Source organism: Macaca thibetana, chromosome 17, assembly GCF_024542745.1.
Source record: "Macaca thibetana thibetana isolate TM-01 chromosome 17, ASM2454274v1, whole genome shotgun sequence".
NCBI classification, from domain to species: Eukaryota; Metazoa; Chordata; class Mammalia; order Primates; family Cercopithecidae; genus Macaca; species Macaca thibetana.
Window position 1 is genome coordinate 46,950,528 of NC_065594.1, and position 12,110 is coordinate 46,962,637.

General features: G+C 35.8%; 1 long non-coding RNA gene across 1 annotated transcript; it reads left to right on the top strand.

The window, feature by feature from the left end:
* Positions 1–1,666: 1,666 nt before the first annotated feature.
* On the top strand, positions 1,667–10,756 carry LOC126940568 (uncharacterized). Its single transcript, XR_007720810.1, has 3 exons — positions 1,667–1,751; positions 4,123–4,223; positions 10,323–10,756. It is a non-coding gene; the product is annotated as an uncharacterized LOC126940568 (long non-coding RNA).
* Positions 10,757–12,110: the final 1,354 nt, after the last annotated feature.

Genomic DNA, 12,110 nt, shown 5'->3' on the forward strand with positions numbered 1-12,110 from the left:
GGAATATTCTAAGAGGTTTATAGGCTGCTCCAAACTCTTGAAGGGGTTTACAGGACAAAGAAGTTTAAAAACTCCTGTTCTACTTTCACGTCTCAATCTTGGTCCACATGGGAGAATAAAAGAGATAAAGTCCAAGAAAAATACCTAGGTATGATTGAAAGAGATTGTCAGAAAGAGGTTACGGACTGAAAATTTGAACAAAAAATTGCAATATCATCCCACATCACACAAAGAAAAATCCATAACATCATAAATTTGGCTCTGTCAAAGCAAACATTGGCCTAGCCTAAATTAAGCAGACTTTATTCTTTATTTTCCCATTGCAATAGGGGAGAGAGACAGAAAACCCCACCAAAGCAAATGTGGGAAAGGTTTTAAGAGCTGGAGTGGAGGAGGAATTTTAGTACAACTATTTTTGCTAGCCTTACCTAGTGAAAAAGCAAGCTTTCTCTTATCTTCGTGAGCGGAGGTAGTTTTACAAGTTGAAGCAAGGCCACTTACCGACGTTAAGCTTCTACTCTCCCACAGAAACTGGGAGATGGGAGCGCTTTCTTCCTTTTCTTTTTTCTTTCTTTTTTTTTTTTTTTTTTTTTTTTTTTTTTTTGAGACCGAGTCTCTCGACCAGCCTGGAGTGCAGTGGCGTGATCTCGGCTCACTGCAAGCTCCACCTCCCGGGTTCCCGCCATTCTCCTGCCTCAGCCTCCCGAGTAGCTGGGACTACAGGCGCCCGCCACCTCGCCCGGCTAGTTTTGTTTTTGTATTTTTAGTAGAGACGGGGTTTCACGGTGTTAGCCAGAATAGTCTCGATCTCCCGACCCCGTGATCCGCCCGCCTCGGCCTCCCAAAGTGCTGGGATTACAGGCGTGAGCCACCGCGCCCGGCCCCTTTCTTCCTTAATATATTTCAAAGGCATGACTCCCAAGTCCTTGAGAAAGACATCCCTGGATTGTAAATACTGTGAGAGGTTTTTGTTTTGTTTTTTTGTTTTGTTTTTTGTTTGTTTTTTTTGGTTTTTTTAGATTTACATGTCAAAGGGGAAAATGAATTTTCAATTCCAAGTTTTCTAACATTAAATGCCCTTATAAATGGAGATCAGGACCTAGGCTCAGGAAGAAGCTTATCCAATATCCAATGAGGGAAATATTACGGCCATCCTTGCTAACTTTATCAGTTCCTCCTAGTGTTACTCTTCATGAAATAGAATGAGGAGAAAGAATTCAGCTCCTTCAAGAGAGACTATGTCTGAGCATAGGTGTGTGTGAAAGAGAAAGTGTGTGTGTGTGTGTGTGTGTGTGTGTGTAAGTGTATGTGTGGTATTTCGCAATAACGGACAGTGCTGTCAAATAAATATAAATTGGAATTTCGTGTGAACACCAGAAAAACAAAACTAAGAGCAAGTGTAAAGAGTTCTTGGGATAAGAAAGACTCAAGAAAATGTTGCTTTTTGTTTACTAAATCTGATAGAATAAATTACTAAATAAAATAATCTGGCTTTGTCAACACGTGTAGGGCTTTCTGGCAGTCCTTTTATAAGAAAATAATTCCCATTTCTTTTTCAGTCTGTCTCCAAAAGAAATGATATGCCATCTAATCTCAATGTAAGCTCTCAATGTACCACAAAAAAGCAAATAATCCAATGTCATTCTTGATTAAATAATCACCTTTTCAGGGCAAAGCCAAGAAGTGTTTTTTCCCCGCTCCCTGAAACAGGAACTGTGACCTAATTCTCATTCCTAATCACAGAATCAAAGGTTAGTATTTGAACAACCTGACACTCACTTTAAGCCATTCTATTTTTCTGCCAAAACTTCAACTTTGTTGACATTCCTTGATTATCCACATTAATGATTGAATCAGCTATTTTTGCCCTTGGATGTTTCTTGTTCTTTATATTCTGCACTACATTTTTTCACACAATAGTATTCCCTGGTCACAATGTTAGAATTAATAATAAGTTAACAACTGATACAGACTGAATGTTTTTTATTTTTCCTGTAATCTTATTTAACCTTATAATTCCATTATTGTTATAATGACAGTTATTTGATTCCAGCAAGTAGTAATACATTTATGATGGCTGATGATAAGCAAGTTTAAACTTGAACTTCTTTGAACAAAGACCTTTTTTTTTCTTTTGTACAGAAACTAAAATTATATACACTTTCCCAAGTCTTCCCTTTGCATAACAAAAAATAGAAGTTTCCTTGAGACTGAAATTTGGCATCATAATTAATTTTTTCTTTATTTTGAGAATTGCCCTCTGGAAAAATTAAGAGAGAAGAGTGGGGAAAAAAGAGCCATTATGTTTTGTGTCTCCTCAGTGTAAATTAAATTGCTGGTTTGAGTCTAATGGGGGCATACATTTCCATGATAAAGCGAGAGATCTGTTCGATTCAGGAATACAAATGGTTAAAAACAAGATAAAGCTATTATCTACTCTAGGACTCTATTCTGCAGAGAAAACTCCTGGGTACTTCTAATAAGAAAGATACAGCAGAGCTTCCTGACAGGAACAGAGTGAGCCTTTGTTAGTCCTGGACTTTTCTGTCACTCACATATAGATAATATCAAGCACTGTGACAGAGACAAGGTATATAAGACTGCTACTTAGACAATGGGAATGCTAAGCCTCTAATTGAATTTCTCTCTGAGAAAAAGACATTTTCTTTGGGGAAAAGTAACATTTTGTCAAGTAAAAATGATCTGCTAATTGTTGTAGAAAATTTCTCAGTTTAGATATAATTGATCTTAGTTTTATACTTAAGTCTCATTACCCTCTCCACATTACCCATTTGCAGCTTCTTTACAGTATGCCTGTGCTTGCTAGAGTAAAAGTAGATTTTTTTTTTTTTTAGTTTCTAGAATCTTATTCATGGAAAATCTTCATCTAAGTGGTGTTTTCACATTTAAAAAGCCACCTAACAAAATGTCCAAGTATTGTTTTCTTGCTGTCTTCCTAATTATTCATGTATGTCTACGTGTATAGAATCACAATTACTTATACTTGTTGAAGTCATGTATAAAATGTTGAAATTCTATACTGTTACTCTAGATACACAGTCAAATGCACTATTTTCAAGGCACATTGAATACTCATAGCTTTTCTTTTGCCTGGAGGCATAGAAGGCACACAACTTCTTTATCATCATCTGTTTAACTCCAAACCTTTTCTGAAAATTGAAACTTTCTACTTTGTATATGTGTCTTTATTTCCCTCCTTCTGTTTACTGATATGATTGATTTTACATTCCCATTACTTTATAGGAAAATATGGACAGATAAAAATTGTGACTCCCTTGTGTTTGAAGATCTGTTCATCACAGAAGGAATATTGGCTTCTGTTTTGTGTGAAAACTCATGTAACGGCATCTTGTGCGAGTTTAATGTCAGTAAGGGTGGATGAGTCATTTTGTTACATTTGTGTATGAGATAAGCACTATTAGGATTTAAGATTAGTGTAAATTGTAAAAGGACAGCAAATAAGCAAGGATTTGTTTTTTCTTATTTTTTTTCAAATATTTTATGTTTTGAACAGAGTTACTGAAAAGAGACAAATCCAAATGCCTGTAAGAGTGAGAATTTTCTGCATGTTCTCCAAGATATGGTGACAAAAAATAAACATTCATTAATAACGAAAGCTTAATTTTATTTTTTCATCTAGATAGAATACAATGAAGATGATGATTTTTAAATGAATATATCTATTGTTAATTTTATATGACTATAAAGAAAATTACTAGTCAAATTTCGTACTAGGTGTTTGAAACTCATCTCTCTTTGCAGCCACAGAAAATGACATCTACTTTTTCTAGCTCTAGTGTTTATATGAAAATCTGTCAATCATTTTGCAAGATGTTTTATATCTAAGTGTATCTGTCAGGAAGTCCTATTCAAGATCCATTGGAGTTATTCTGGGCAAACAACAGAAGTAAATCCTTTTGGAAATATTAAAAACAATTACTAGGCCCAAAAATGTTTGTGCAAATTTGAAAAATAAAAAGGAAATTTTGGAAATACGTTGTCAAGTCACAATCTCTTTAAAGGTAATATATATATATTTTTTGAGAGGTTATTTTAATATTTTAAGTAGTATAAAAATTATTTTTCTTTTTTATTCTGAAGGAGAAATTTATTTCAATGGGCCAGTCTGAAAGAGCTATTTGCCAAATGGCTTTCTTTCCAATACTTAATGAAAAGATGCATTTTGTACTACTTTCAAAAAGGTAAAGATTTTTCAAAAAAATCGCCCATTCCTTTGCTTAATATGCCAGAGTGATTTTGATTGCTTTTGAAATTCTAAAATGATAGCTAAATTAGAACCATGCTTTTATTATCATGTCAACTGGACCTTAGTTTCTATACTCTTCAAGGTAGACAGAAGAATCTGAGGCATGATCAACAACTTATAAAAAAAAAACCTTAAATGCCCTACTTACCAAGTAATTAAACTGTTTAAAAAGACAAAAAAAAAAAAAAATGCCTGTAATACTGCTTTTCCAAGTGTGTGAAAACTATTTGTAAAATAAATTATTTACAATAAAAATTTAATTGTATTATTTTAAAATATATAAAGCTATCTATAAAGACAGCAGGCATACAACAAGGTTATGAATGCTTTAAAATCTCAAAATTCTACATTTTCCACTTTCTTTTTATTAACCTGCAAGAGGGATGCTTATGTGAATGTTCTGCCTTCTATAAGCTTGGTGCTATTTTATTTCCATTTTATAGATGAAGGAATAGAAACTAGAAGATGTTAAATAACATGTCCCCAAACAGATTTTCTTGATGCAATTTTTACTTGCTTTCATGAGTTAACCAGAATTAAACAATTATATTTATTTTCAAACACATTTCCGTCTGCTTACTTCCACAATACCTCTATTCAATATTGGTGGAGAGATTAAAGTGGAAGATTTGGGCAGTTACCCATGCTGTGACTTCAATCAATTTTCTTAACCTCTCTGTGGATTTTGTTTCTCCTTTCTAAAATGTGTATTTTAATAATAATCCTAACAATATTTTATCATTTTTTAAAATTGACATATTTCAAAGTGAATTGTAATCTGCAGTGGTAACTATTTATTATAAGTTAACAATGTATTGGGAGGTCGAGGCAGATGGATTGCCTGAGCTTAGGAGTTTGCAACCAGCCTGGGCAACACGGTGAAACCCTGTCTCTACTAAAATACAAAAAATTAGCCAGATATGGAGGCGGGTGCCTGTAGTCCCAGCTACTCAGGAGGCTGAGGCGGGAGAATGGCGTGAACCCGGGAGGCGGAGCTTGCAGTGAGCCAAGATCGTGCCACTGCACTCCAGCCTGGGCGACAGAGCGAGACTCCGTCTCAAAACAAAAAAAAAGAGAAAAGAAAAAAGAAGAGCAATGTAGTCAGTTACATATACAACTCTTATTGAGTATGCACTGTGTGTTCAACACTAGTTTAGGACCTGATATTAATGTAGTTCTGAATTTAGTTTTCCTATTCTTGAAGACAATATCAGCTAACTTCAATTCATATTATAATGATGTTGGCCTAGAAGTCACTTGTATTAGTTTGTCATTGCTGTGTAACAAATTACCACCTACTTAGTGATTTACAAAAACACAGTTATTAGTTTGTAGCCCCTTTATCTTTGCCACATAATATAATCATGGCAGTGATATCCCATAATATTTATAGGTTCTATAACACCCAGGGAGAAGGGATTATACAGGTTATGCAGAACAGAGGCAGGAAACTTGGGTACATTTTAGAATTCAGCCTACCAATCGCAGTATGCCAGGGTCACTTGATTTGAACAGTAGAGGATGGTGACAAATGTGTCTTATTCACAGAAGGCTATGAAAATAGGCTAGATTTGGAAGGGGGAATGAAGAAGAAACAAGTGACATCTTTTCCATGAAGTAGACACTCTAAGCCTGCTATCACTGAAACGTACTACTTTGACTTTGTACAATTAGCCAGTCTTGACAATCAGAATATGAAAGGCATGCTGAATTGCCAAATTATATTGAATGTGTCCTATATTGGTGTTACTCCCTGGTATGGCAAGACAAGACAAATTGCAATCCAGGGATCTGACTAATGAATGTATCAAAATAGTTATGATGACATTGGAAAATAAATAGAATCTCAGTATTTTGAGATATTAAGCCAGAGATACATGTACATTGATAATGGCACAAAATTGTCTGTATTCATGACTCAGTCCTTGAAAGTTTATATTACAAAATGAACAATACAATCAATCAGCTATTTCTAGTCACTTTATATTTGATTCTTCTGTCACAATGGCTTTCCTCCTCACTTTCATAACTCAAATTGGAAAAGGACTGTCTGCAATGTGGACTGTAAAAAATAGTCCACATTTTGATGGATCCTTATTACTTATTAAATGTTTAATAGGCTGCAGGACTCACTCTAAGATCTGTTTCATTTCCCTTGGTGCATATAGTATTACTTGATAGGGGAAGGATACTATCCATTTTTGGAAAGTTTTATAAATAGTATTAGGAGAAACTTTGAGATACTTATTATTTTCTCCTATTTAAGTTACACTGAGTTGAATTTACAAGTATAATAACTTTAGTGAGGAAAATTACTAAAGTTAAAAAGAAAATAGTGGAGAGAAAAATCATTATCTGTATACAGAAAACTAAAGAATTAAAGAAACATATTTTTTTTTGTGATTTGCACGATCTTCAATGTAATCGGAATAGAGAAAGGTCACAGGGCTCAACAAGCAACCCCCTGCTGCTTTTCTCATCGCTGGTTTCCTGTTCACTCTATACACTCATCTCTTCTCTTTGTCTAATACATATTGACTTTCTTATTTCACAGACTCTGTGATATTTTGCACAAGGTTAGTAACCCTGAAGATTTTCTTTCACTGCAAAACAAAGGGTCGTTCTTCTAAAGATGTTTATATATCCTCGTTTGTAAATGTTGTTTAGAAGAGGAAGGAATGCTGTGGTTTAAGGTAACATAGTTTTTATAAAAATTTATTTCTTTAAAACCCTAATACAGGGTTTATAAGGCTTGACCATATGTACTCTGTATATGTGTATACAGTTTAATTATATGTAGAATTAATGTTTACCCAACCTAAAGCATGCATGTGCTTGTATACAAATGTGTGCACATATATGTGCATGTTTGGGCATGCCCTCCCCTACTCCCACACACAGAAACACATGATCACACACACACACACACACACACATATATATATACCTAAACCTGATTGGAATGAAAGATTAATAGAATTTGATTTTCTGGGACTAGTTGTCAAAAATTCAAGAGGATTAGATTGGTTATTTATAACTAGAAAAAAAATTGTCCCAGCCCTTTCTCCATTCTCAGGAAATATCTAGTGGGTTCATGTTTTTGTTTTACTTTTCTAGGAAACAAATGTTTTCTTATTTATCATGTTCAACATCACTGGTTGCTACTGTTCTCTAACTCCCTTTTTTTTTTCCCCTATATGTTTGAGTACATATTATTACCTCTCCCTTGATAAAGAGAATCTTCAAAAAAAAAAAAAAAAAAAGGTCGGACGAATGGAGTGTTTTCTTTCAGATACATTTATAACCCAAAAACCTACTTGTGGAGCACTTTTACTTCCCACTGCTGAACTAAAAATTTTGAGTATTGCTGTTGGATCCCTTGATTTTTCTCTTCTCTTCATTCAAGCCTCTTCCTGCTTCAACTTCTCCCAAAGCTCAAGCTTTTAAAAGCTTCTTAGAACTGACACATCACAGAAGTGAATATTCACACTTACTTAGTCCATTCCATTTTGTTTCATAGTATTTTTTTTAATTGGGTATGATCCCAATTACCATTGGAAACACAATAGTACTCTTTTTCCTCTCTAGACCACTTATCTAAGTGTATATAGTGTGTGTGCTTGTATTTAACCTAATATTAATATTGTCAAACTTAGCAAACCAACCAATCAGCCATCTATTTAATTTGAATTTCAGATAATAATAGATAATTGTTTACTACAATTTGTATTTTAGATAAACATCAAACAATATTTTGGTATATTTCCCAAGCAACGCTAGAGATTATTGCTTCCATTGTTGCTTTTCCATGCGACACATTAGAATATTTTATTCCATAGTTGGATCAAATCTCTGTTTATCCTCACTCACCAAAGCGCTCTCTACTAGTTTAGCATGGTGCTAAGTCCTACACACGAAACCAAAACAAAACAACTGCAATGGCATCATCTTTTGCAAACAACTCAATCTCTTTCATTTTCATTTACCTCACCTGTAAAAGGGGATAATACCTGCATATCCAAATTAGAAGTAAATTTTATATATGTATATATATATAGCATTCAATAAGAATTTTCACATAGAAAGTACTCAGTATTTTGTTTTTATAATTAACAATGGTACTATCTGTTTTTGTTTCCTGAATATCACTGCACCTTAGCCCTTGATCTCTCTGAGAACTAGATCTTAGGTTATTCTTTTTTTAAGACTTTTGTTTTGTTTTTGTTTTTGTTTTGAGACAGAGTCTCGCTCTGTCACCCACGCTGGAGTGCGGTGGCAATCTCCGCTCCCTGCAACCTCCACCATCCGGGTTCAAGCAATTCTCTTGTCTCAGCCTCCTGAGTAACTGGGATTACAGGGCCCAGGCTGGAGTGTAGTGGCAATCTCTGCTCACTGCAACCTACACCTCCCAGGTCCAAGTAGTTCTCCCTGCCTCAGCCTCCTGAGTAACTGGGATTTCAGCGGTCTGCCACCACACCCGGCTAATTTTTGTATTTTTAGTAGAGACGGAGTTTTGCCATGTTTGCCAGGCTGGTGGTAAACTCCTTGACCTATGGTCATCTGCCTGGCTCGGCCTCCCAAAGTAGATTATTCTTTTGAGTAGAATATAATCAGAGAAAAGTATATATGTGTGTATATATATATATATTTCAAATAATAGCTCTTTTGAGATATAATTCAAATATCATACAATTCACTTATTGAAAGTATACATCAATGTTTTTATATATTCACAAAATTATGTTACCATCATAGGTATATATTCTGTGTAGATTCTAATTTTAAAGGGATGCAGATGATAAATGCATGCCGATGATAAAAATATTGAGATATAAAATATTATTATACAATCAATGGAAAGTCTTGCGTCCATGTCTTATGATTGGTCTCCTACTTCTGTTCCCAGAGAGAACTACTGTTAAGAGTTACTTTTCGAAATATCGTCTCTGAACATATATGCATATGTACCTAAAATATCTTATAGAAATTAAGTAACGGTATGCCCAGTTGTGGGCCTTGATTTTTCCTCACTCGATGTGTATCTTGAAGATCTTTCCATATAAGCACACGTAAGTCTATGATTCTGAATTACTGCATAATATGCCAGTACATTAATATAGCATACTTCATTGTTATTATTGAGAGAGACAGGATCTCACCCTGTTGCCCAGGCTAGAACACAGTGTGTAATCATAGCTCACTGCAGCCTCAATCTCCCAGGCTCAGGGGATCCTCCTGCTTCAGCCTTCTGAGTGGCTAAGTTTACAGGCACACGCCACCATGACTGGCTGTTTTTTTTTCTCTCTTTTGGTAGAATAAAATAAAAATGTTACCCAAACTGGATAACATACTTATTTAAACTAATTTATAATGATGGACATTTAGGTTTTTACAGTAATTTGCTATTATAAATGTTTTAACGGTAAATATTTTTGTTTATATTATCTTTATTCACAAGGAAATGTATCTATAAATTCAATTCTTAAACTTTAATTCTTGGATTAAACAGTATGCAATTTGTTTTTTTTTGTTTTGTTTTGTTTTTTTTTTTTTTGCCAGCCAAGTATTATAAGATAATAGACACATTTTATAAATCCCTCAATTTCTGCAAATAAAATTCCTTAGCTTGTAGGCTTGTTTTATTACTGCCTCAACAACCTATAAACAAATACACAAATACCGTCTTCCTAGGATTTTGGAAAAGCTACTCAAATGCCATTAATTATGTGATTGCTTGTATATAACATCACAGATTTTACTTTTATTACAGTTTACTTAATTTAATGGTTACTTAAGTAACCACTATTACTTATTTTAAGCATTAAATGTGGATGTCTATTCGTTCAATATATATACCTATATGAAAGAAACAATATAGAGTACCAATGTGCAAAAAGGGACTTGAGTCAATCAATTTACTTAAATTTTCCATGCATTCTAAGCCTCAGTTTTCTTATTTTTAAAGGGAATAAAGATTACTTTTCAAGGTGACAGACTTAGCCTTTCCTTAGTCTTTGCCTTGTCTTCCTCCTAGTGATATGGACAGGAGATGGAAATACTGGGTCGAAGAGGGCAGTTCCCTGGCAAACCTCACCCTCAAGCCTGGATACCTGCTGTCCTAAATGAAAACAGGCATTTCTGTTTTCATGCTCCAAAAGTTGTCTTTTTGCCCGCCACATCCCCTGTCCTGCACCCATATGAATCCCGAGCCCCAGGCTCCAGAAGCAGACCAGCAAGCCCGAAGACCAGCAGAAGGACGGCAGAATGATGTGGCTGAGAAAGGGAGAAGAGGAACATCTGAATGCCAAGAGGAGTTCAGCTGGGGGCAGTCAGAGAGGAGTCCAGCCACAGGGCAGCCAGAATCCAGGGGAGGATCACCTTTCCACTCCATCCTCTTCTTCTGCCTCCCCATCCATCCTCCTGAAAGCCACTTCCACCACTCAATAAAACCTGCCATTCTTCCGTGGAGTCCGTGTGTGACCCGATTTTTTCCAAGGCACTGGACAAGAGCTTGGATACAGAAAGCTGTCACCCTGGCCCTTTGCCCTTGTGAAAAGACAGAAAGTCCACTGAGCTGATTAACACTCAAGCCATCTGCAGATGGCGAAGCTGAAAGAGCTCTGTGGCTCACTCCTGTAATCCCAGGACTTTGGGAAGCCAAGGCTGGTGGATCATGAGGTCAGGAGTTCGAGACCAGCCTACTCAAAATGGTGAAACCCCATCTCTACTAAAAATACAGAAAGTAGCTGGGCATAGTGGTGTACAATCCCAACTACTCGGAAGGCTGATGCAGGAGAATCGCTTGAACCAGGGAGGCAGAGGTTGCAGTGGGCCAAGATTGCGCCCCTGCACTCCATCCTGGGTGACAGAGCGAGACACCTTCTCACAAAACAAAAACAAAAACATAAACAAAAACAAAAAAGAAACAGAAAAACCTCAAAAAAAAAAAAGCTTTGTAACACTGGGGTTGCAGGCACCCACCCCTAGACACTACCACAGGGCTGGAGCCCAAAGCGCTTGCCCCAGCCTCTACATTTGCCCATCTGCATGCTTCCCCTCCTGCAAGAGGTTTGAGCAGCGAGATGAAAGAACAGGCAAGCCTGCACGGGGAATTAGGGAACTCTTCCATTTCACTAGGTCACATTAAAAGATTCAAAAAGATATTAAAACATATGTTACACTATTCTTAAAAAAAAAAACCTGCTATGTAAGCCAGTTTTTACTAGAATACAGGAGGTTACATAGACTAGAACTTTCTGAAAAGAGTGGAAATTCTTCTGTAAAAAGTCCATATCTTTAATGTTGGAGAAGAGAAAGGCGGAACATAGCTTGGGTGACTCTACACTTCCAATATCCAAAGCAATATAGAGATATATAACTTTATAAGGCATAAAAACAATTAAAATACTCTACCAGGAGAAACATTATCATTACTTAGGAAATAATTATGTGGATCAAAAGTATGTTTACTTATTTCCAATTCACAATCCCAAAAGGAAGCTTGTCTGTTAATAAGCTCTCTCCATTTGCACTGAACCTACAGTTCAGTACATATTCATCCAGAAAGTAAAATGAAAATTCAACAAAATAATGCATTGCGAAAGAGAAAGGAAAGTAAATCTTGCGGCCCCCAAATCATTAAGCTACAGGGAAAAGTCAAGCTGAGAACTGCTTAGAGCAAACCTGTCTCCCATTCTATTCAAAGTCATTCCTCTGCTCACTGAGATAAATATGTATCTAATTGACTCCTTTGGAAAGGCTAATCAGAAAATCAAAAGAATGCACCTGTTTATCTCTCACTTACCTGTGACCTGGAAGCCCC